Source organism: Tachypleus tridentatus, chromosome 4 (assembly GCF_004210375.1).
Source record: "Tachypleus tridentatus isolate NWPU-2018 chromosome 4, ASM421037v1, whole genome shotgun sequence".
NCBI lineage: Eukaryota > Metazoa > Arthropoda > Merostomata > Xiphosura > Limulidae > Tachypleus > Tachypleus tridentatus.
The window spans coordinates 86461177-86488411 of record NC_134828.1 but is presented as its reverse complement, the minus strand read 5'-3'; the positions used below and the strand labels follow the sequence as shown (position 1 = coordinate 86488411).

At 33.4% G+C, this 27235-nt stretch overlaps 1 pseudogene across 1 annotated transcript in view; it reads right to left on the bottom strand.

The window, feature by feature from the left end:
* Positions 1 to 27235, bottom strand: part of LOC143249618 (tyrosine-protein phosphatase 69D-like) — a 309369-nt pseudogene that overhangs the window by 189435 nt on the left and 92699 nt on the right. Inside the window, exon 2 of the transcript XR_013027869.1 lies at positions 1343 to 1645. The product of XR_013027869.1 is annotated as a tyrosine-protein phosphatase 69D-like (transcript). The remainder of the gene's footprint in view (positions 1 to 1342; positions 1646 to 27235) is intronic.

Below are 27235 nucleotides of genomic sequence, written 5' to 3'. Positions count from 1 at the left end.
TTATTTCCCTTGAACGTCCGTCATTGTTCCAACTTGTCCTTGTTTTCGAGAAAGCGTACACAAAAACTGTCGTGAATTTTCTTAACTATCAAAGGTATATTAGAGATTGTGTTCGAAAATTACAAGTACGGTTCATTCAGGCCGGTTTTGAAGTGTGGATAGTTTGGATACGGTAATTCTCGTTGATTATTTCACATTTAACTTTGTTCTGTGTTTATAAAAAACAAACAAGAAATGACCAAGTGTTCTTCTGTCTTTGGGTTTTAAAAGTATTTTTTTCTTCCTTTCTAGGGGTTTATAGTTCAGAGCGCAATTCTCGGTTTAATCTAACAAATCAAGTATCTTAAGCGGCAATCAAAACTCGAAAAAATATTGCAACTAAAGCATTTTACAAGTGACACATTCAAGTTTATTATAACGTAATTATTGTAACTGTAAGAAAAAATATTAAAATAAAACGTCTATTGCAGTTGTGATTTTCAGCCACAAATATAAAACAAGTCACATATATGATTATATGTAAAAGAAAAGTAGTTTATTGATATGCTGAACGTGAAATGCTAATATAAAAATTAATCATATAATCTATTATTCAGAAAAGCTGCATATCAAATTTAAAAAGGCACAAACACAGAAACGATTCAATGGAAATCAATAGCATATTTCTCGTTTATATAAGAATGTCTCGCATTCAAAGAATTGAAAAAAGACTGATTTAAAATCAAAACATAATCATGTTGGAGAACATACCAATTTTATGTTTTTAACTAAAATGTGAGAACACCTTGTTTACATATAAGAGGAGAGAGGCCAAAGATACCTAATCGAATATTTCTTAACTTTACTGAACTTTGTTATTACTTTGAATTAAACTGAGATCTCTTTCTATGTCAACGCTTCTTAAAATTCAGCATAAGATGATGTTGACCTTTCGTTTTTGTTTTAAATTATGAAAGTTTTCCGCTAATGCCAAATCAAAGTTTTGAAAACTTAAAGTAAAATATTTTATCTAAAGCTCACCTTGATTGTAATGTAAATACAATTCTCAGAAAAATTCTACTGGCCGAAAACTAAAAAAAGTATTCTGTTTGTGAAAAAAAGAAGTTTATACTTTGAGCGCTCACGAATCTGTGAACAAAATATATTTTTAACCAATTAATGTTATCTTTTCCCTTTTTTTTTGACTAAATTCGCACATTACATTTTAAATGTGTTTAACAGAACACATATTTTTTGAGATTTGATTGATTTGGTAACCATGAAAACAAATGATTAACCAAATGTAACTTACTTTCGTAGAGTACTAAGATTTAGAAAGCCCGGACGAAACCAGGAAACTTACCGTACACGTTGACTGTTGCCTCCTTACGATAAGCTACGTCGCTTTCGTTTCTTGACTGGGCGTTGCACATATATTTCCCGGCATGCTTCAGGGTGGGACATGTCAGCTGCAGTTTCCAAATCCCATCGTCCGCTTGCTCCGTTACTATAGTAACGTTTGGTAATTTCGAAGCATTCTCACCGTCGAAAGTCCACCAGACGTCAGATTCTGGGGCAGGCGTATCCAGGTGGCAAGTAAGTGTCGTAGTTGAACAGTTGGCCACTAGCTGAGGGTCCGCCTCGTGCTTTAGAATGTTTAGAGGTACTGGAAGGAATAAAAAAAAAAATGTAATGCCCAAGGCAGGTTCTCTCCGCAAGACGAGTTAATTTGATGTTGTACTAGTACATTTTTCAAGTCTGTAAGTTGCAAGTAGTTATAAAGAAGGAAAATGATATTTGAATAACACAAAAATATATTATGATATGAAAGATATCTAAATATTGGTTTTGTTTGCAAATAGCCTCTATTATTGCTTAACATACAACTGTAGTCCCTAATGGGTAGGCGGTCTGCAGACTACACCAGGCCTTCAAAAGCTTGATTCATGGCCCAAACTATTAGAAGGCATTGAAAAAGTAAGCAAATCTATACTTTGGAAGTGATGAATTTTCAAACAAACTCAGACTAAGCTCTGACTTTAGGGTCATTATTTGAAGTGACCCAGTGTGCAAATAATCGGGGATCACTACGCAAAAACAAAAAGTTCTTATATAGTTTACTGAGGCTATGGAGAACTCGAATCGGTAATAACACAAGTGTTCACCAGCGGGAGCTAACATTTGCTTAAAGTGACCCATTATTCATGGCAACAATGATCTGCATAGTTGAGACGACGTATTACCTAGCAGATCGATACCGTCCAATATTTAAAACTGCTAGTTTGTTGTTTGAACTATTTAATTTTCGATTATGGGTATATTTAGAATCAGCTGTTAAGAAACACGTAAGTTCAAGAAATAAATTTGACACAATGATATAAAAAACCCTTTAACCTATATATAAGATCTCTTTTTGCTAGAGTTAGTTGGGTAAGGTGTAACGCCTCCTAAGTTGTTATTTGATACCAGGTAGCATTACAGAATACTGAACAGCTTCGCGTAACTGTCTGTCATTTTATGACAGAGTTGTGTCGTAGTTGATATTATAAAAGATTGAGTATGATTTATCGCCCTCTGGCGACAGTTTTTGGTGACCACATATTCGTGGTTCCCATCGTGCCACTGGTATATCAACAATCATTAGTCTATAACGTGAACAGTGTTTATTCATGTTATTGATGTTAAACAAACAAAAAAAAAACAACGAAAAACGTTATAAGAGCCCTGTACTAACATAAATCTTTCTAAAGTGAAAATATGTCCTTAATTTTTTAAAAATAACACTCTTCTATCGTAGGTTATATTTAGGTTATTATAATTTTATCATACTGGCCCAACTGTAATAACATATTCCATGCTATCGTCAACTGTTATAGCAACTGCCATTTATTTGGAGTAGATTTTGTTTTCTAAGTAAGTTACTAAAGAATCAAGCCATTTGTTACACTGCCAAGCATTCCGCTTGTGACCTCAGTGGACTTATATAAAAACATGTTAAGAACTATAAAACAATTACATTTAAACGATTTTTTTTCTATTAATGTTACTATAGAAACATAATAGTAACTATAATTTTACTTCTTCGCTTAATTTGGCAAATCATTATTTGTTTTTAGTATGGTTTATTTTTGAATTTCACGCTAAACTACTCGAGGGCTATCTGAACTCGTCGTCCCTAATTTATCAATTAAAGACTAGAGGGAAGGCATCTAGTCATCACTACCCACCGCTAATTCTTTAACTACTCTTTTCTCTAAGAATAGTTGGATATTGACCCTCAAATTATAATGCCTCCACGGCTGAAAAGCGAGCATGTTTGGTTGTGACGGGGACTCAAACCTGCTACCCTCAGGTAACGAGTCGAACATTCTAACCACCTGGCCATGCCGGACGTTTTGACCTGGAGAACTGTTGTATTTGCCTATTGAGCAGTGGATCAGAAAGTCCAAGATTCCCACCTCGATGCTGACAAACGCGTTCCGCGTGTTCCTTCTTGATGCTTTATGAAAGTGGAAGTCCGTTCTCTTATTAGGTTCAAAAGTGTACAGAAGTTTTGTGATGGTTAACTTGTCCTTTCAAGTAAAGGACGTTTCTATACAGGAGACTTATGGTCTAAGTGTTTAGCCTAGTGAATTGTGTTATAAATATCAGTACTAACAGTTAGTTCAAAGGCACCACTTTAACAAATATTCTCTAATAGCACTTCAGCACCACTTCTGTTGTTGGCCAATCTGTATGAGTCTTTTCATTCAACACCACCACACATCATGATTCGAAGCGCATCAAACTGTGCCGTGTAAAACATCGCGACGTGATCCTTCTTATGACAACAACAGTGATGCTACGTTACGGCAGAACTGAGAACACATCTATATACCTTATTGATACATGAGCTTCATTGTACTTTGACTTTGTTGGCACAAGAGTAAAGAGTTACAGAATGTTAAATGTTATATATAATGCTAGCAAAATGAATTATTACTTCAAGTTCACTCGAATCTAAGAAACGCTTCTCTCATTTAATAAGGACCCGGCCTGGTCTGGTGGTTAGGGCAGATGATTCACAATTTGAAGATCACGGATTTGAATTTTCATCACCGAACACGCTTGTCCTTTCAGCCGTAGTAGAGTATAATTTGACGGGCAATCCAACTATTTTTGAGGAAAGAGTAGCCCAAGAGTTGGTTGTAGGTTGATTGGTTGGTTGGCTGATTAGCTGCCTTTTCCCTCTAGTTTTTCACAACTAAATTAGGGACGACTAGCTCAGATAGCCATCGTGTAGCTTTGCAAAATTCAAAACAAACCAAATCGTTTAATAAATCTTGTTGACCTGAAAATGATAAACTATAATAAGTACTTTTAATTTATCAAATTTTTATTATCTATCCTCTTTAGAACTTAATAGAGAAAAGAAAGTATAATCAAAATCCTCTTTAGAACTTAATAGAGAAAAGAAAGTATAATCAAAATCCTCTTTAGAACTTAATAGAGAAAAGAAAGTATAATCAAAATCCTCTTTAGAACTTAATAGAGAAAAGAAAGTATAATCAAAATCCTCTTTAGAACTTAACAGAGAAAAGAAAGTGTAATCAAAATTCTCCTTAGAACTTAATGGAGAAAAGAAAGTGTAATCAAAATTCTCTTTAGAACTTAATGGAGAAAAGAGAGAAAGTGTAATCAAAATCCTCTTTAGAACTTAATAGAGAAAAGAAAGTGTAATCAAAATCCTCTTTAGAACTTAATGGAGAAAAGAGAGAAAGTGTAATCAAAATCCTCTTTAGAACTTAATAGAGAAAAGAGAGAAAGTGTAATCAAAATCCTCTTTGGAACTTAATAAAGAAAAGAGAGAAAGTGTAATCAACATCCTTTTTAGAACTTCATAGAGAAAAGAGAGAAAGTGTAATCAAAATCCTCTTTAGAACTTAATGGAGAAAAGAGAGAAAGTGTAATCAAAATCCTCTTTGGAACTTAATAAAGAAAAGAGAGAAAGTGTAATCAACATCCTTTTTAGAACTTAATGGAGAAAAGAGAGAAAATGTAATCAAAATCCTCTTTAGAACTTAATAGAGAAAAGAAAGTGTAATCAAAATAATCTTTAGAAATTAATAGAGAAAAGAGAGAAAGTGTAATCAAAATCCTCTTTAGAATTTAATAGAGAAAAGAGAGAAAGTGTAATCAAAATGTTAGAGTTCAATTCATTTAGTGACCATTTAAATCCAAGTCTCGTTTTCCTGTATCGCAGCAAGTAAGTTAGCCCTAATCATACTGTATAAGTAAGTTAGCCCTAATCATGCTGTATAAGTAAGTTAGCCTTAATCATGCTTTATAAGTATAAAACTTTAGATACTACATAATATTATCTTCGATTAAATGGCTGGTTATTTCTTTCTATACATCTTATTAATGTAATATTTTCTTTCGTAATTGAATTGTAATTTCTTACCAAATATTTCTTTCTGTTCATATTTATTTTATACTAGTTGGGTATCCGTCCCCTTAACGAAAGTTATGTATATTTATGACTAATTAAATGTTATCTTAAGACAAGAAAAGTTGCTTCTTTTATATTTAATAGTAAAAAAAATGCTCTTAAAAACTGCAAAACACAAAATACAAAACTGAAAGTTTGTATGTCACTCTCCATAATAAACCCAATGAACTTCCAAACCAAATCTGGTGAACAATCATCAAAAGGAGTGACGTAGTGGTAAAAAAAAGCAAAAAAGGCTGTAAAAACTGAAGAAAGGAAAAGTACAGGTTTATATGTTCCTCCGCATGGATCTAATGAACTTCCACACCAACTTGTGTAAAGATTCATCCACACCCTACGAAGTAGTTACATGGCCATACAACAGACAATACAATTATATTTATATAGATTCTTGTTAGCTGCCTACTGTGGTGGTAAAATGGAGGCCTGAAATTGACGTGGTTTTATTTTTGTGCAGTTTATTACAGAATGTGGGTTATGACGAACTATGATGTTATGAAAATGTCCTACTCACCCGACGGTATATACCTTGTATATTGTAAACCAGCTATAATGTGGAGACTTGTGCTAGAAATGTATTTCGACAACTTCTCTCCAGTAGCTCAGCAAAAAAAGTAAAAATTTATAACGTTAAAAATCGGAGTTCTGTCACTCCAGTGGATACAGCTCAGATAGCTCATTGCGCAACTTTACGCTTAATCAAACATGATCAAACGTCGTTCAGTAGCTGCCACAGTCTTAAACAAACAACAACTTCTAATAGACGTTCTACGTGTGCACTTTAGATCATAATCTGACGTCGTTCAGTAGCTGCTAGTCTTAAACAGACAAATAATTATAATAGATGTTCTGTGTGTGTACTTACTCTAGATCATAATATAACGTCGTTCAGTAGCTGCTTCAGTCTTAAACAAACAAACAATTATAATAGATGTTTACGTGTGTAAACGATGCTTAGATCATAATCTAATGTCGTTCAGTAACTATTCAGTCTTAAACTAACAACTATCATAAATGTTCCACATGTGTACTTATTCTGGACTATAATTAAACATCTTTCAGTAGCCCTTACGATCTCGAGTTTTGAAAGATGGTTGGTTTTGCACAAGGATTATCTGTAATAGCTATTCTTAATTTTGAATTGAAAGAGTGGAAACAAAGTAGCTGGTCAAAATCATCTACTCCACTATAATTTAATAGTGGAATTTGATCATCACTGTTATATCACACTCACTGTTCAAAAGTGCGGAGCTTGATATTTTATGTAAAGGGAAGCAAAGAATAGACCTTCAGATCCACAAATTGGAACGGTTGGCCCTAGTGTTTTAAAAAACAAACGTCGATTTATGAATAAACTGTTCTCGACATTTGGATTAATTTATCGATTAGTTCCATAGTTCCAGTATAAATGTTACGTCCACAATGTCCACAATATAGCTCGTGCAATAATTTACGTATTGCCATATTTATTGGTAAAATTAATAATTTGAATATTGAATATTAACAAACGTATATTTTGAACTCCATCAATTTTTAGTCCTTTTCTTATCAATTAATAATTACGTATATACGTGCACTTTTGCACGTATAATAATTTATTCCTACTGAAGGAATTTGAAATACTTGTTTGTAAGAAGCAGCCTTTCACGTTTTAGTTCTATTAAACACAGAACTTACGTTAGGATGTTTCTTACAACACATTTTTTTATTTTTCGCGAACATTTAAAGTTTTATTTTAAATTACAAGAGACAATTCGGTTGAGAAGCATTCCAAAACAATTGTTTCTTTCAGTGGAAATAAACAACAAATTATTTAATATCATCAAGCAGAGCAGATTGTTTCGTCTCACAGGCTGTTTTCTAGGATCATAAATAATATGTCAACACACGAACTATTTAAAGAAGGGGAATATTATAAGTTTCATTGCTGTTTCTTTTCTTTTTCCTCTTTTTTATGTTGTTTAGTTTGATAATATAACAATAGCTCAGAAAATAAAGTTTCATTGTCGTTTATTTCCTTTTTTGTGCTATTTAGCTCGATTTTAAAACACACGAAATGTCAAACAACGCATAAATATTTTAAATCGTCTTACTTAGATAAGATTGATGCAAAAGCGTTTAATGCAAAACACTTTTGAACTATTAATCATGACGAAAGTAGCCTGGTGTTTGTCATCCCCCTAATGGGATTTTTCTGAACTATAAACGAATCACAATTATGAATTATAAAATGATTACGAAACTTATATTTAAGTTTTATTGCATTTTGCTAAGCTTTCTCAAGATGGCGCTAACATCACAAATGTAATAAAACCTATGAAAAAGGAAAAGTCATCGTTTCAAATCCAGATATATATTGTTAATTCCTAAACTTTTTTGTAAACTGTATAAGAAAAAATCCTTTTTTTTAAACTGGAAATGGAAAACTGGCTGCTTTCCTTAATACCCTTCAACACAAGTTGTACTTAGAGAAACAATTTGTTTTTCTTTTGTTTTTGAATTTCGCGCAAAGCTACACGAGGGCTATCTGCGCCAGCCGTTCCTAATTTAGCAGTGTAAAACTAGACGGAAGGCAGCTAGTCATCACCATTCATCAACAACTCTTGGGCTAATCTTTTACCAGCGAATAATGGTAGTGACTCTCACATTATAATGCCCTCACGGCTGAAAGGGTGAGCATGCTTGGTGCGATGGCGATTCGAACCCGCGACCCTAAGATTACGAGTCGAACGCCTTAACCCAACTGGCCATTCCGGGCCTAGGGAAACAGTAAACGCTACTGTTTAACCTTGTGAGTTTCATGGTTGTTGTAATAGGCAAAATGGAACTGATGTTGTGTTTATGCGGTCCTCTTTGTCAACATGCCAGCCGTATGAAACTTGTTCATGTAATATCATTATGTTACAGCTTCTGATGAAAAAACGTTTATACACATTCATTCGCAAACCGCCAACGCATATTGCATAACGATTTACGCACAAATGACTGTTAGAGTTAACAATAATGTATGTATTTATGTTAACAGTTCAGGCACTATTTATTTCACATGTTACGTATTACAAGTTATCTCGAACGAGTTTCCGATTTATTATGTTACGTACTACGATTTCAAATAGCCTGTAACCGAGTTAACTTGTAATTCAAACTTACAAATTAATTAAATGTCGAGATTGTATCAAATTTATGATATTTTTCAACACCATTAATACACAATTTTCTTTCTTAACAAAAATATATTTTAATATAGAAACAACAATAAAATTTATAATAACGGTGTTACAAATAATGGTTTATATACAAGAATTTTACAAACCTACAAACAATATTAAGTCTTCTGTCTGATTTGGATATTTTATCGACGGTTCACCATGAACGAATTAATCCTGAGCTGATATTGTTGCACTTCTCTTAATGGCTAGCCTCACGCTTATAAGCTGACTTTCCACCGAGGAGGGTATCTAATGTCCTCATAGAAATACGAACGCCCAAAGTTAATTTTCTGAAGTAAAACGGCTTGTAATGTTCCAAATCTATAAACGTTCCTGGTCAAATATTTGTAGTTTTCGAGTAATAAGAGTTTATTGCAATTATAACTTCTGAGGTTTATAGTATACTGACTGTAGCAAACCAACAATTTATCACTGTCTTCCCGTGTGTGTAAACTTTTAGGCGAGGTTCTCAAAACTTTAGTTGGCAACAATGAAATCACATATCGTTGATTTCTACACTCGAGAATCTTCCACAAATTTAGAGAATTGGTGGGACTTTCGCAGTACATAATTAACTATATAAGTTACATATGTACCTAAGTATATATTGAGCTGAAACAAATATAGATATTAAAATAAATATTAAATCCGTTACAAGCAAAATGTACACACAAATGTGCATAACCTCACTTTAACTTGCTAGTTACATGTGTATATTTCATTTTTATTAGCTTGTTAATATCATAGTGATATTTGTGTTGTTTAAATCATGGAATTCTCTAGGAAAGCTCCATGTTTCAAGTGAACTACTAGGCTATGCTAGGCCAGCTGTGTGTAAATTATTTGCAAAAATTCGTTGTTCTTTTAAAATACATGGAATTAAACTAGATGCTTTTCGAGGCAAATACAAGGAAATTTTACTGAGAAATAGGCCTAACTGTATGAAGAGATGCTGTATGAGAAAAAGCTTTCTTCTACATGACTGTCTCAAAAAGAATATTCTTGTATTTTAAAATCTTTGACTTGCCTTGAAAATTCTTGACAAATTAAGGATGTTAACATTCTCACATCAAAAACCTTTTTCTATTTCCAAGTGGTTGAAAATGATGAAAACAGCCAGTTTATTTTTTTTTATTTTTATCAGATAAATGTAATATTGTTTTCTGTTTTCATTGCCGAATTTAGAAAAAAGGTTTAGGGATCAATGTCATATACTCTGATTGTCTCAACTGTGAGCACTGATTTATTAGAAATGTAAATTTCCCGAATTTATAGCAATATATATATATACACAGAAACCTAAGCTTACAACCAAATATTTTTCATGCACATAACATAATGTAACAAAATGTTTACTTTTTTTTCCTGGGCAGAAAGCATTATTTCCCAATTGCTTATGCCTAAAGTAAATGGAAAAGACCTATTTTTCTCTTCAAACTTTGCTTTCGTGACCTGGGTAATGAAAATTTCCAGAACATTTCAGGTAGATTCAGTGCTGTGTAGCTGATAGAGAATTTTCTCGAACTTACAAGAATTTTCAAGAACTTTGTAGAATGTTGTAGAACTTACAAGAATTTTCTAGAACTTTCCATAGTAATATATATACAGTGGCTCACCACTCACTACTTCAGTTTATTTCTAGCTGCCTAAGTGAACACATAGACCTATCTGATTTTATTAGAGATGGCATCAAGAAGCTGCAAGCATTCCCAGACGCATTCTGCTATGTATGTGGCCAATTTATCAAGACAAGTACTCTGTGACAGTATCTGTTAAAATGTATTAAGCCTACAAGGGATATTTCGGCACTCCTGTCGGGGATCAAGACAAACCCTGGGTACCTCAATTTACCTGCAAGCACTTCAAAAAAACTCTAGAAGGTAAGACGGACAATTTTTACTTGCTTGAATAGTAAGATTTTATATTATGCAAATTCTAGACCTTTTAAAATTTAAATATATTTTAATTTAGTTTTTTTAAAATTTCTAATAGTATAGAAAATATCACATATAAAATATTTTTCATGAACTAATACACATTAGTTGTGGATGAAATAAATTTATTCTTCATAATAACAATTTTATTTTGCTCTTTTGCAGGATGATACAGAGGGGAAAAGAGAGCCGTAAAGTTTGCTATTCCAAGAATTTTGTGTGAAGCCACTGACCACTCAAGCAATTGCTACTTCTGCATGGTGGACCCTTCAAAACGTCGGGCTGGTAAGAATGCATCTGCTATCATATATCCGGACCTTCCATCATCCATCGCCCCAGTGCCACACTGCTCTAAGCTCCCCGTAACTACTCCGTCAGAGAGGAAGCAGCCATTCACAGAAGAGAGCAGCGAATCAGAAGAGGAGGTAGACGTTGAAGATCCAGATTACACTTTCAGAGGTGAAGCTGGTCAGAGAAACCTACACTACCCTAACCAAAGAGACCTTAATGACTTGATCAGAGATCTAGGCCTAACAAAGTCGAATGTCGAGACTGTATTTGGGGCTGATACGTGAAAGTGATTTACATTACAGTCGCAAATCTCGAAAAAACCACTCACTTCTGTTCACATTTTTGTTCGTTTTTGTATAACTTTAGAATAAATACATGAAAATCTTGATTCATATATTGTTTTATTCAGCTTATGTAAATGAATATGTGCAAAATTGCCCGTTTTTACACATAAAATAGGTTAACTTCTAAATTTCATTATCCAAGTCACAAAAGCAAAGTTTGAAGAGAATAATGGCCATTTTCTGTACTTTTACAACATAAGCAATTAAGAAATAACACGTACTATCCGGGAATAAAATTTGTGTTACATAGTGTAATCGTTAAACAAAACTGCAAAATGACTTAGATTTTATTGCGTTGAAAAACAATAAAGCATTATATTCAATGTAATTACTTTGAAGATTATTAAGTTTTTAACATCGTAAGATAGTTTCATAACACTAACTGACTAAAGTATGAGGTTCGATTTTAGGCGGTGTACATAAGACAGATAGCCCATTGTTAGGTTAGCGCTAAAAAATAGAAACAACACTAACAGACTTCGAATAATATTTAGTATTTTATAGTAATTTCAATTATAGTTACGTGACATAAAAATCGCAATTTTTGCAAAAATACAAAATTTGCTATTTGATTTTTTTCCACATGCAGTTAATAATAACCGCATTCTTACTTAAGCATTATAATGGCGTGGTTTTATTCGGATCTAAATAAATCGATTTCACTTCTTCTTTATATCACCTGTGTCAAACCAGTATCTGTTTTAACTTTATCAAAGCAACGTATATATATCTTTTATTTTCAGCCTTAATGATATTTTCAGTTGGTGTCAGGTTTCAAAATTAAAACAGGGTTCCTTTCTGTTGATTGTAGAAGCTTGATCAAAAACAATTTGTTCAGCTAGAAAAGTGAAACACTTTCTGATACCAACAACTACGAGGCACTTGTCAACATCGAAGTTTATTTACTTTGGCGTTTGTTATTTATATCATTCTTGGTGTTTTTTTTCCCCTAACTTTTGACACAAAGGAGTCTGAAATTCACTGAAGCCTATTCCAAGCAACATATTAGATAACATATTTACTTGACCATAATAAAAATGACATTCAATAAAGCCTTGTGTTTTCTTGGTTTTATAAGCTAGTGATTGTCAAAATGACAGGAGAAATTATTAAACGTATGAAATATTTGTTGTAATGATAGAACAGGAGTTTGGTATTTAATGAATAGCGATCTCAAAATGAAATTATTTCATTAAAATTTTTATTTTTCATATATTCGTGGAAAGCTATACACAGGCTATCTACTTTTGCTGTTCATAATTCTGAATTTATAGATTAGAGAAAAGGCAACTCACCGTCAACCCTTGCGCTACTGTAATCGAATAATAGAATTTGACCATCTTTCTTCTAACGCAGAGTGTGACAATGATATGCGAACGATGGATCTTCCAATCTAAATCAAGTATACTAATTACTATACCACGCTAGACCCTTCGAAAGCATAAAAGGTAGTGACGAAGAAAACCAGATTTGACTGCCCTCAACCTTATTTTGAAGATATATTTTGTTTTAATTTACGTAGTGACCAGAATTTACCATTTGGCGTGTTTTTTTCTCATAGAAATATAAACAACTTCTTTCTTTGATACAAAATTGCATACCTGAACTTATAAAAAATAATAAAAAGTTTAGTCACTACCCTCTTTTATAACACAAAATTAATTTGATTGTCGTACTTTTTTTTCTGTAGTATTTATAATCAGAGTCAACTCAATACTTACAACAACCGTGTTTCAGATACTCGCAGGTTCTAAAAGCTCTAATTCTTTTTAATAGTATCAGCTTCTCTCGAATAGTAATTAATAAGTTTGTCATTTTCACTTCATTGATATTTTGCTAAACTAATATTTTGAAGGTTCGGTTAGGATGTGCAGAGATGAACAAACTTTATATTATTTAAATACAAAATATTTATGTAGCAGTTTTATTGAATGTGCTTAAGTTCTTTGTATTTAAAATACACAGATTTCCATGAGAGATATTTTCTAACAAAGCGAGCACATTTGGTGCGACGGGGAGTCGAGCCTGCGACCTTCAGATTACGAGTCGAATACCTTAATCCACATGGCCATGCCAGGCCCTTGCAATATGGGGCCCGTCGAAATGATTCTAGCTGTTAGTTTTGATCACAAGTCCATTTTATGATAGGTACACATCACACCGAGTTATTAAAATAAGTCTATTACAAACTTACTTATATTTAATTCCGTAATGAAACAATGAAAAACAACAACAATATTTCACGTTAATCTTTATGTGAAAAACCGATAAGTAATAATGTGATATGGTAACTGTACGTTACACCTAATAAAGAGACACCAAAATGTTCTTATTCGGTATTGCTGATAAAGTGTTGTTTTGTTAAGTTTATATTGATAATACTAATCATCAAAATCTTAGAAAACCTTGAAAATGTTTTATAATGAAAATACAGAATAACTGATCATAACTACACAAAGTTATTCAATAATATATTTCGTACAACAATTTAATTCACTATGGGTGTTGTTATATTCAAGAAAACAGTAGAAAAAGTGTTAACAGTTAGTACTATGTTGTAAGGCTATGAATAATAAAAACCTATGACAGTCAGACTATAACATGTATAATCTTAATAATCTGATCCAAATATGTTAAAGCGTTGCGGTGAGTTGTTTAAAAGTACAGTTAAACAGCTTGTATTGTTGTTACCTGGTTTCTTTGTTTATTAAGGGTAAAACTGAAAAATAGGATTTCTACGCATTGTTCAATTCCCGGGAATCGAACACCGGATTCTGGTGTTGTGAGTCCTTAATACCACCGTTGTTACATATAAAAGTTAAAATTATTTTAAGCTTTTCGTTTATTTTCAGAAATATAAGTAAGGTCATGAGATACCCTACTAAAACAAAAATATCAGATACGTTCTATGAAGCCAACGGTTTTTGGCTTTTATTTTGTTTTAAGACCGACCTTTAGATTTATATAATAAAACTTCTGGGTCCAACTTTGTACAACATAACATTTGAGCGCATAGATTACTGGTTACACACAAATACGCATATATTTGGGTACTTGTATCTCTTCCGGAAAAAGAGGAATCGAAATATAATTCATAATAGTGGTGGTAAGTAGTTAAAATTCATTTTACTGGAACATTGTCTCTGCTTTAAAGCAGAAGAAGGGCAAAGCACCATGTAGTCGGTTTTAGATTGATGTTTAACTCAAACATAGGAATACCTGAACCTATCCAGCTCAGCGTAATTCAAATATCTTTGCTTTCCATTCTATCTGTATTAACTCACTGTAATTTGAATAACGACATTGACGAGTTTCAAATAAATGGAAAAGGAACATTGATACAGCTCCAACGATTTTCATTACAACTGTTGTTGATATAATAAGTAAAGACACTTTGGAGTTTGCATTTAAAGAAACGTTCCTGTCTGCAACACAAATTGTCAGTGTTACGTTACATAAACAAACGATTTTTTCATTTCTTTGTGCGTTACCAACGTAAGCAATTTAAAACACAGAGCGAACATTTCCATTGGAATTTTATTTCAATTAGGATCGAAAATGATAGAGTTACTGCTTGATACAATACGAGAAAATTTTCTTTAACATGCCTTAAAATATTTTAAAAAATGTGCTTAAAGACAGAGTGTATTACACTTTTGTGCATATGAAATATAACAAAAACGAATTAAACTTCATCTTAATGTTTTTTTAAATGAAAACGAAGCACAAAATGTTTCTTAATAAACATAGAAATGAGTTATAAATTTCGTGATTGATCATCCTGTGAAACTGATAGTATATAAAGTTTTCTGTTTAACTCGTATTGTTCAGGCTGGAAAGTAAAATGAATGTTTTCTATGAATCTTCTAAGCATAACATCTCCTACATAGATATGTGTAATACTTCAGAAGCATATGAAATGGAGGGTCAATATTTAAGAAATCGGCTATTTTTTTGTCATTATATTTTTAAGTTGAAAAACACTATTAGTACCTTAAACTAAAAAGGATATATACTAGTATTTAATGAGTGTTTTACTAAACACGACAAGGAAAAAAGAAAAAATAGGTACGTATTATGGAAAAAAATAATACTTGTACAAACAAAAAAACATCTTTCATTTCAGTTTTATTTAAAAGAATGTTAACTAGATTTGTAATGTAACACAAAATAGAAAACAAAACATATAATGGGTTTAGCACGTGCATTTTTCTGGAGCAGCAGAAGTACATTAATATTTCTAAGACGGAGAGATAAATATAAATCCACATCTTAAGAATTAATGGCCTTTATTGTTCTTGGACATGGAGATGATTTTTTTTTTTTCCAAAGTCCAGAGTGTCGCAAAGATTTGTTTGTTTTGGAATTTCGCACAAAGCTACTCGAGGGCTATCTGTGCTAGCCGTCCCTAATTTAGCAGTGTAAGACTAGAGGGAAGGCAGCTAGTCATCACCACCCACCGCCAACTCTTGGGCTACTCTTTTACCAACGAATAGTGGGATTGACCGTAACTTTATACACCCCCACGGCTGGGAGGGCGAGCATGTTTAGCGCGACGCGGGCGCGAACCCGCGACCCTCGGATTACGAGTCGCACGCCTTACGCGCTTGGCCATGCCGGGCCCGTGTCGCAAAGAACAAATAATCGATGCGCACATTATCCGATGAAATTTTAATGAATACGTAATTTTAATAATGAGTTACACACTAAAAAAAATCTAAATTATGCGTGCGTACATCGTTTTGCAGCAAATTTGAATGGTAGAACTAAAGTATACTGTAATTTATACAACTAAGTATCTTATTTGTGTAATTACTACAATTATGTTGAATTTTACGATGATACTGTTATTGTTAATTGTTAAAATTAATTTACCTCGTCAACTGTTATTATTTTTAAAATACTTTTAAATTAAATTTTTATTTAATTCATTGTAATTTGTTGTTGTTTTTTCTCAGCTTGAAACTATCAAAGAATTTTTGGTATAACCTTCATTGGAAACTAATTAATTTGCGTGTATTAATGATGTGGGACTATTAAACTTAACACATGAAAGAATACTAGTTAATAAAGACGAAGAGAACGAGGTCTGGCATGGACAGGTGGTTAGAGTGCTCGACTCGTAATCTGAGGGTCGCGAGTTCGAATCCCCATCACACTAACTATCCTCCCCCTTTCAGCCGTGGGGCGTTATAACATGACGATTAATCCAGCTACTCGTTGATAAAAGAGTTGGCGGGAGATGACTAGTTACCTTCCCTCTGGTCTTACACTGCTATATTAGAGACGGTTATCGCAGGTAACCCTCGTGTAGCTTTGCGCGAATTTCAAAAACAAAGAAGCAAGAAAAAGGGGCTTGTTAAGTACAGTGATAAAAATTCTCCTGAAGTCAGGTACTGATGATGAGTAATTTGAAGAATGAAAAATGAGAAACCAAATGAAGGAAATACATAATTACATTAGTTAAAACAATAAACTCTGAAGTTTAATATTGTACATTGATAGTTAGGTTCTATAAGTATAATAAACTTTGTTACTCTTAACGATGTAGTTTTATTTTGAGTTTATTTTGTTTTGTTTTTGAATTTCGCGCAAAACTACACGAGGGTTATCTGCGCTAGCCGTCCATAATTTAGCAGTGTAAGACTAGAGGTAAGACAGCCATGCACCACCACCCACCACTAACTCTTGGGCTACTCTTTTACCAACGAATAATGAGATTGACCGTCACTTTATAACACCCTCATGCCTGAAAGGGCGAGCATGTTTGGCGCGACGGGGATTCGAAACCCGTGATCTTCGGATTACGAGTCGAGTGCCTTAACTACCTTGTCTTACCGGATTAATAATTCTCACGATGTAAATCTCTTCTTCAGGGTAAAGGTAAAAAAATTGATTTGGTAAGGAGTAACAGATAATATATTAAAATCTTTTAACGATTACAAAACTTAGCAGTTAAAAAGAATTAATTATATAAGGACATTGAGTTTTAAAGTCCAATAAAGAGAAATTTTCAATCACGAAGAAGTGTACGACGCAGTGCATATGCTAACTCTAATAGCGAAACATTGCTGGTAGGACAAGTCTGACTCTTGAGTTTTTTTTAACATAGGAATGTGTACTTCTAACTTACATCAATCAAGATCAGTAAGCACGTCAAGGTATTAATGAAAAATTAACAGTCGTGCTAAACACGCTTGGTCTAACCCAGGAAGCTGCAAGTTAGGTAACGTAAGATAATAATAATATTAAATATAACAATTATTAAAACAATTAAAACAGTTCGATTAAATAGTTAAGTCTAACGTGAAATTCGTCGTAAGTATAGGGTTATAAGAAAGCTTGTGTAAAGATGAAAACGTGTTAGTTAGAAAAATAACAACAATTAATTTTTAATTTTTCAAACTAATGATGGATATAGATGAGACAAGAACTAATAATTTGTTTAGTTGAAAGTGTAGTTACTACAAAAGACGCAATAATTGAGGATATAAGGTTAATAAAAAAACAATGATTAATTCAGTCTGCTTCTGATAAAAAAATAAGCAAAATAAGATTCTCGCTCGTGCCAACTGACCACGAGAAATGTTAATATTGTTCTTACGTTAGCTGTCATTCATTTCTGCTTTCCCAGCTGCTGACAAGCAACACAGAAAAAACAAAACAAAAGCTGAATAGAAAACGTAATAACTGACATTACAACGAAACGAAAACACGAAACTGAGAATGCTGCTCAAGTTATTCCTTCTATTGGAAATAACTGTTGTCTTCCAGCTGATAATTGTCTTTTGAGCCTAGTGTGAGTTGTGGAGGGAATGTAATCATTTGATTGAATTGACACCATGCTAAATTAGAGAAGACTAGCGCAGATAGTTCTCTCGTAGCTTTGCTGGAAATTCCGAACAAATCCTAATAATATATGTTTTTACTTACATTATTTTAAGTTTAATTCCATAACCAACAACCATATTTTTCTTCTATATCTTAAATACATTAAATTATTTATCCGAAACAAACAATCGTCTTTTTTTTGGTAATTCTACAGTATTATTTTATCATATTCAAGATGTATCTTTAATTATATCCTACAAAACTGAGTGAATCCTGTTCAGGTTCATGAGAATATCTATCTTATAAAATGTGTCGAACTTCGTGCAGCCAATCATATTTACTGAATACTGAGCATCATCTTAAACATGATCTGTATGGTTATATAGGATATTATAAAGAATTCCGCCCAAGATCTTAAACAGGACAGAAATACACCTCTAGTGTCTCTATGGTATGTATGCGGACAACACTAGAATCCAAATTTCGATACCTGTGGTAGGCAGAAAAGATAGACCATAGTGCAGCTTTGCACGTATTTATAAACAAACACAACTGAATATTTATTAAGTGACATTACATTACTGATTCCAATGTATAAAGTTCTAAGAATTTTTTGTTTCTTAAAAAACATTTTCATTATAGTTTCAGTATATTGTATAAGATTACATCTTACATACTTTAGTACAGCAATAGTAGGATGTTATCAATATATTTCTGATTTATTTTAAATCATTTTTAATTACGCAATATGTATACGGTACATAATACAGGTCAGGCCTACTTTGTGGAACATAATCATGTTCTGAGCATTAGGGCCCTGCGAATCAGAAAACTTTTTTCGGGTTGAATCATCCGGAAATATTCGAATCCAATCGAATCGAATGTATAGATTATATGGTATACAGGTTGAATTAAATTCTAATCAACTAGAAAATAGTTTCTTTATTCACATAGAGCGCTTTCATACACAATTAGTGATGAATATAAAAAGGAAATCTTTCTGAGAACAAAGACAAAGTGAATATTTCTAAAAAGAAAAAAAGTAACGTATTTAATATAAACATCTTAAAAAGAACTGTTCAAAAGCGTTCTTACAAGGAAATAGGTTCCAATATACAGACTGGATTAAAAGCTAGCTTCCAAAGCGGAAGTGATGTTGGTTCGAAAATATCGATTCAGAGCTCAGCAAACGAATTGAATCCTCAATTCTGATTTACAACTGAATTGCCCCCCCCCCAGTGACACAGCGGTATGTCTGCGGACTTACAATGCCAGAAAGCAGGATTTTTTATACCTGTCATTGGTAGATCACACATAGCCCATTGTGTAGCTTTGTGCTTAGTTACAAACAAACACAACTAAATCAAATTTCACAGGGCCATACTGAGGATTGTCTTTTTGCATTATTTTTTTCTTTATATATGTTCAGATAGTTAGGACACTTGAATCAAATTTTCGTCTCACCAAACATGCTCGCCATTTCAGCCGTGGGGGCGTTATAATGTCACGGTCAATCCTACTATTCGTTGGTAAAAAAGTAGCCCAAGATTTGGCGGTTGGTAGTGATGATTAGTTGGTTTCCCTCTAGTCTTTCACTGCTAAATTATGGATATGGATGGCTAGCTCAGATAGTCCTCGTGTAGCTTTGCGCAAAATTCGAAACAAACCAAAACAAATATTTGTTATATTTACATATGGCAGCTAGGTCTTAACTAAAACCACTGACCGAATAGCACACATCGGTTATTAGGAATAGAACGTCGTATCTAAGTGGGATATATATGGGAACTAATCTGTAATTATTAATCAGAACGTCAGCAGTGTCAGAATCCATAACTCTTAAGCAAACATCTGACTTCAGTGTTTCTATAAAAACAACTAAAGTATTAAATTAAATTATGATAATCATAAATTACCTTGATTAAACTATATCAGATTAATCGCAAAACGCTGCCACTGTTTCAGAATGTTAGCACAGCGTTAACCAAGTTACTGGGGAGCAAACACGTGTCATTAGTGTAAAAACACAAGTTATATTTAAGTAACATTAGAGACGAATTTATTCCGTTTGTACAAGAATATACTAAATGATTAATGATCAACAAGGTAGAAAGTTTTTCTTATTGTTTGTTTGTTTGTTTTGGAATTTCGCACAAAGCTACTCGAGGGCTATCTGTGCTAGCCGTCCCTAATTTAGCAGTGTAAGACTAGAGGGAAGGCAACTAGTCATCACCACCCACCGCCAACTCTTGGGCTACTCTTTTACCAACGAATAGTGGGATTGACTGCCACATTATACACCCCCACGGCTGGGAGGGCGAGCATGTTTAGCGCGACGCGGGCGCGAAACCGCGACCCTCGGATTACGAGTCGCACGCCTTACGCGCTCGACCATGCCAGGCCTAGTTTTTCTTATTAATAAAAGTATTTCTCATTTTCTTACATTGGGTAATAAAAAAGGTACACACTGTGGACTACCTCCCAACAGGTATGGAAACCTCACTGCTGGTATTATTAGTCTGCAGACATACCGCTCTTCCACTGGGGAGCAGAAGAAAAGGGAAACTCAATAAATAATTAATTACTAAAATAAAACAATTTACACAATAAATAACTAAGTATATATCTTTTAACCTATAATATAGATATATGCTTACTCATTTATATACATATATAACAGCAGTATGGTAGCAACTGTCATTAGGCCTTATCTCTGTTACTAGATATCTTGCCTAGCGGGTGATAGAACTTCACTTTGAGTAAAATCCGAGGAAATAAAAAAAATTACCAGAAGAAAAACTAGTGTACAACAAGCTGTTCTCCCATGATCCTGAAAAGAGGTCAAGGACTGGACTTGTTTGTGAGAGGGAAATATTATGGTAGTGTAATTTATTAAAACTAACTATTGAATTAATTCTTTATTGGTAGGTATTACACGTTGAGAACTATCCTCATACAATAACTCCAATAGACGTATGTTAAATTCCAATCTGACTTGTCCTAACTGTTTACAAAGTCACCAGCATCAGTATTGGCATCAATCTATGAGATTAAGCTCCCTGAAGTGTACAATGAAAAAGGCACATATCTAGAGGTGTGAAGAGAGGAGCGAGAGACAAGGAAGAGGAAACAAAGGAAATGTGGCAGAATAAAATCATAGAATTCCACAGCCACAAAAAGGGAAGAAAGAAATAGTTGAGAAGTTATGGGATGAGAACAATGAACAAAACTTTGGGAGAAATCAAGATATCTGACAGATAAGTCAAAGTATCTTTTGACCACCGATAGAGGAGGGAAACACCAAACATGAACCTTCCGTACTTTCAGTATGCCATTACTGAAAAAAATCAAGTACACATTATTCGAAACACAGTAGAAGCAGATCACCAGCAAGAATTACATTCTGGTTAACATGTAGATCTCTAATAACATTACAACAGAAAAAATAATGCACTAATTTGTTGAGTCTTCTCATGAATATGGTTACATGAATCGTTATTACCGGCAAATTGCGATGCATATCTGGCTGGACAAAGAAAGAAATTTAAATGGAAGATTGCTGGAATATGCGCATCAAATCATCAACTACATTCCAGCATCTGATAATGTCCTCCAGTAACAGAGATGGAAACTCTGATTCGGACATACACCTCATCCTTGTTAAAATAGTTTATTGAGCAATGGCTACAAGTCTATACTCATGCATATTAGCGAGGTAGTGCTGTATAAGAAAACCACTTGGACTATAGGCTTCTAATGTATCCAAAATCATTATGAGTAAACATAGGAAACTGGTAAGAAGAAACAAAAAGTTAATCAAACAAAGTAAATACAGTCTTGGCCAAAATGTTTGCATATTTTACAAAAATAACATAATTACTATTAAAATAATACAAATACACTTATTTCTGTCAATCTGAGAAATGAATGTTATATTACACATCTACATGAGTAATTTGTATAATGAGACAGGTTCTATGGACATCATGAACAATTTATTAGAACAGCAACGAATTTTATCAGACATCTGTGTAAAGATATGTAATTCACAACAAACTCCTACCAAAATACATGTAATGACAAAATATAAATAAAAATTATTTCAAACAGCATCTTTATCCTTATATGAGCTAATATAAATTAAACATTCACTACTGGAAATGGAACACGCATAAAAAGGAACGAAAGCGACCAATAAAGATACATTCAGGCCAAAATTTGTATTAAATAGAAAAAGTGTAAACAAATTCAAAAAGCATAGTCCAATGAAGCTATTTCAGAATTCCAATAAAATGCAGCGAGAAGTAGGCAAGCAATTGAAAGTAATTTCTGTCAGTCGTGTGATCTAGAAAATTCCATTATACAACATCAGTTATGGAAAGTTGAACACCAAGTGACGTCAGTTGACATTAGGCAAATGAAAATCTGAAATTATGAAACCACCTTTGACAAGGACTGTAACTGAGTTCTGATATTACCAACACACTGGAATGCCCTGGTTTGACACTGAATAAATATACTGACAACATAACTGTTTCAAACATCTTACACACGTCAGATATGGAAGATATGCAGAAGTCTCTACCGGTGAATTATAGATAACGAAGTATTCTTCTGACAAACTGAAACCTTTTGGATTTTGGTTTCCAAATTTCACTTCTTTCTTTTTATGCTGACAGAAGAGTTGGATATAAGAGCTCCGTCCATTTCTACATGTTTGGATGAATTACAGAACGACAATATCTGTACATGGTGATTATCTGAGAGAAAAATCAGCCAAGATTGTTTTACCTTTCTCAAATATGCTGCAACCACAGTACTACAAACTAACCTCATCAATCTGGTGAGAACAACAGTTTTATCCAGAATGGATTACTGAAGCTACTCATGTGCATATGTTTCACATTCAGAAAGGACAAGTTACAGAGGAAAGAATAAAAATTAGCAACAGGAGCAGCCAGATTAAGCACTGTGTTGGTTTGTGCAGCATTACTACAAAACATATTAGAGCTACTCAGAGTAACCAGAAACATATCTCATCTACTGTATCTCAGCATTTAAGAGAGGTGGCAGGTAGAACACTTATAGAGAGACCGTAACTGATAAAGTTATATGTCAGTGAGGCCTAAAAAATTGTAGAAGAAATAAGTCCACTGAAAACCATCAAGGGTAGTGAGCAGTTGTTATTACACAAGGTTGTGGAGAGAAAAGTAAGGATTTATCAACCTAGTCAAAGTCGTGAAATATAAGCAGAGACTGACATTAATCATACTAATGGATGACTCAATAAGAAAAACAATGTGACTGCGTGAGTAGAAGCCATGTGGATGGATAGATAACACTATGTAACACAAATTTTGTTCCCATATAGTATGTATTATTTCTTAATTGCTTATGTTGTAAAAACACAGAAAATGGCTATTATTATTATTCCCTTCAAACTTTGCTTTTGTGACCTGGTTAATGAAATTTAGACATAAACCTATTTTCTATGTAAAAACGGACACATTTGCACATTTTCTTTTACATAAGGTCTGAACAAAACAACATATGAATCAAGATTTACATGCATTTATATTAAAGTTATACAAAACCGAACAAAAATGTGAACAGAAGTGAGTGGTTTTTCCAGATTTATATGTATTTATACTAAAGGTATACAAAAATGTTTAGAAATGAGTAGTTTTTCGAAATTTGAAACTGTAATGTAAATCACTTTCACGTATCAACCTCCCAATATAGTCTCCCTTCATGTTTTCACCCCCAGGTCATAAAAACAAAGTCTGAGGAGAAAAATAGGTCTTTTCTATTTACTTTAGGCATAAACATTTGGGAAATAACACTTTCTACCCGGGAACAAGAAAAACAAAAATTTTGTTACATAGGTTAATTAGCATTTGAATGTTGAGCAGCTAAAATTGAATGATCTAATTAATTCCGAGTAGAATGTGAAATACATGATGAAAAAATCATATTTCTGACAGTCTCCCTAAACATAAATATGAAGTTGGAGATAGGTTTTGTTCAAAAAACATGAGTAAAATCTCTCAGAAACTAGGAGGTTCATCTTACATTGTCTCACACCCAGGTCACAGCCATATATCATTCAACGAGGTAAGATGCAGCTCTTGGGGAACCTGGTAAGGTCTCTAAATAATAACATAATTAAATATCATATAGACTGAGATACTAAGAAAAAATAAAACAAAAGTACAGAGGTCAACAGGAACAGTGGATGAAAGAGATAGGACATGTGGAAGTAATTTAATTGGGTATTGGTACTAGAAGAACAACCCAGGAAAAATTGTCAGAAGGGAGAGAGACGACGCTGAACCCATTAAGAGTAAATAATGTTAGAAGTAACAGTGTCCAAATAATCTTACTTACTTCATGTACCTCAGAGTAAAAATACTTAAAACACAATAACAATTACTTACAACAATTAACAATAATAAAGTCAAATATAATAGTTGTTGATTTTTTGATAATGGTCAGTTTCTTTCATGAAAGGCCCGGCATGGCCAAGTGGGTTAAGGCGTTCGACTCGTAATCTGAGGGTCGCGGGTTCGAATCCCCATCACACCAAACATGCTCGCTCTTTCAGCTGTGGGGACGTTATAATGTTACGGTCAATCCCACTATTCGTTGGTAAAAGAGTAGCCCAAGAGTTGGCGGTGGGTGGTAATAACTAGCTGCCTTTCCTCTGGTCTTACACTGCTAAATTAGGAACGGCTGGCGCAGATAGCTCTTGAGTAGCTTTGCGCGAAATTCTGAAACAAACAAACAAACAAACAATCCTTTATGGATCTTAACTGAGGACAACATGTCATGCTACCTGGGCTGTGTATTGACAAAAAGTGTTCTGAGGAGACTCCTCCATAGCTGGAGGAAGGAGAACCTGTGTTTTGGTTGGTGTTGAAATACTCTAGCATCTGAATAAATAGATTTATCTATCAATCTGTATTAAGTACTGGTTAATAAAATAGAATCATCTTCTAATTTACATGCACTCACATATATAAAGCTATTATACGTAAAACCATCACATTATAATGTAGCTTATAAACAAGTGCTTAAACGTTGCCGAGGAATGATCAAAGCATTAAGATAAAAAACGAACGAACAACAACATATGATCATATTTTAGTATTTTATGTGAATCTAAAGAGGAATGAATGCAAAGTACCAACTAGTAAGCTTTCATGGATTCAGTTATTATTTATTTCCATAATTTAATATCAGCGTAAGTATAATTTTAAGACTGTCCTGATTACACTGCACATTGTTATGTAACTGAAGTTCTCAGTTATTTTGCATTCTTCCAGCTCCATTATAAATAACACCAGAAATGTTTAAATTATTGTCTTCCAAAATTCACACTTTTAACACTCGCTGTCAATAGAAATCTGGTTCTTTATTTTCATATAAATTAATCATATTTTGGATTAATAATTCGATAAGGTTATTCTTTAACATTGTCTGTGTGCTTTATTGTTTATTCTGCAGACTTACAACGCTAGAAACCGGGTTTTGATACCCGTCATGGGCAAAGCTTAGATAGCACATTGTGTAGCTTTGCGCTTAATTACAAACAATCAATCTACTATTATGTACAAAAGACTACCTCTGTATATTCAGTGTGAGTCATGAAACGATATATAAAAGTTGCTGCTATATTTTATGACAGTTTTAAACTTTTATCCTTTTAGATTAGATCTTTCTGCAAGAATATTGTTTTAGAGACTTTACACATTAACTGCCCATAAAGGATAATATCATGTTATTTTTATTCTTGCATTTAGAGATCAAGCTATGACAACATTATGTGCACAAACAATTTTCGCAAGACATTTTGCAAATGTTTGCAATTCAGTTTCCAGGCTAAATGGGATTTTGCGTATGTACTAAAATGTTAGTAAACTTTTATAGAGCATGTACAACGGGTGATTCAGAACTCCATGAGAGGCAATAAACGAAGATATATAGGAAAATAATTGGCGGTACTGTTTAAAGGATTTATGGATCTACAATGTGACAACGTCTATGAGATAAATCAAAGTCATTTCAAGGCCATGATTTTAGTTTACATTTTTATTAATATGAATAATACACCAATAATATCATTTACAAAGATACAGACAATGACAAATGAAACATTTTAAACCAAAAACGACCAAATAATATGTGAGTATTGAAATAGCCAGAATCATAGAAGCAAATGATTGGTTTGAATTTCGCGCAAAACTACACGAGAGCTATCTGCGCTAGCCGTCCATAATTTAGCAATGTAAGACTAGAAGGAAAGCAGCTAGTCAGCACCACCCACCGCCAACTCTTGGGCTACTCTTTTGTATTGACCGTCACATTATAACGTCTTCCACGGCTGAAAGGACGAACATGTTTGGTGTGACGGGGATTCGAACCCGCGACCGTCGGATTACGAGTCGAGTGCCTTAACCCCCTAGCCAGATGCAAATGCTGAAGACATTCTAAGAGTATTACGAAATGGAAGAGCATAAAATCAGTAACTGTGTTCAAAGTGTTACCCTTATGTAACGAACGGTAATTTAATGGGTTTTTGTCAAGGTCTTGTATTATTCTTGGTCTGCTCTAAATCGCATCTATGACATAAATAAATTTGTAGTACGCAGCCGTTGACACAAAATTTTTTGTCCCCTGATGGAAGCGATGATGCTCAACTGATAACCAATGTATTCAGGAGGTACTTTCTCTACAAGTAGGACCATGTTAAGCCGTTTCTCAGCTAATCACTGAACAGCTATTTAGAACAAACCATGTTAAACTGTTCTTCAGCCGAATACCGTGCTATAATTTGGATGAATTAGAAGCAGTTGAAACACAGTGCTTGTGTGCTACCTAGTTTAGGATATTTGTGTTGTAATATTATTTCATCATTTGAACTACGCAAAAGTGTAATGACCTAGTTATGTAAAATATTGACTTGCAGCTTCAAACCAAGGATTGTATAAGAATCTTTAGTGTAGTCTCTTTTGACCATTTGTGGCACATCTTTATAAGCACGTGAGGAGTTTATTTATGTATATAACTGTCCTTTCTGAGGAGGGATGTTTGTAATTTTAGGCATCATATATTTTAATAATTTATTCATACTACCGTTTATATTAGTATTTCTAT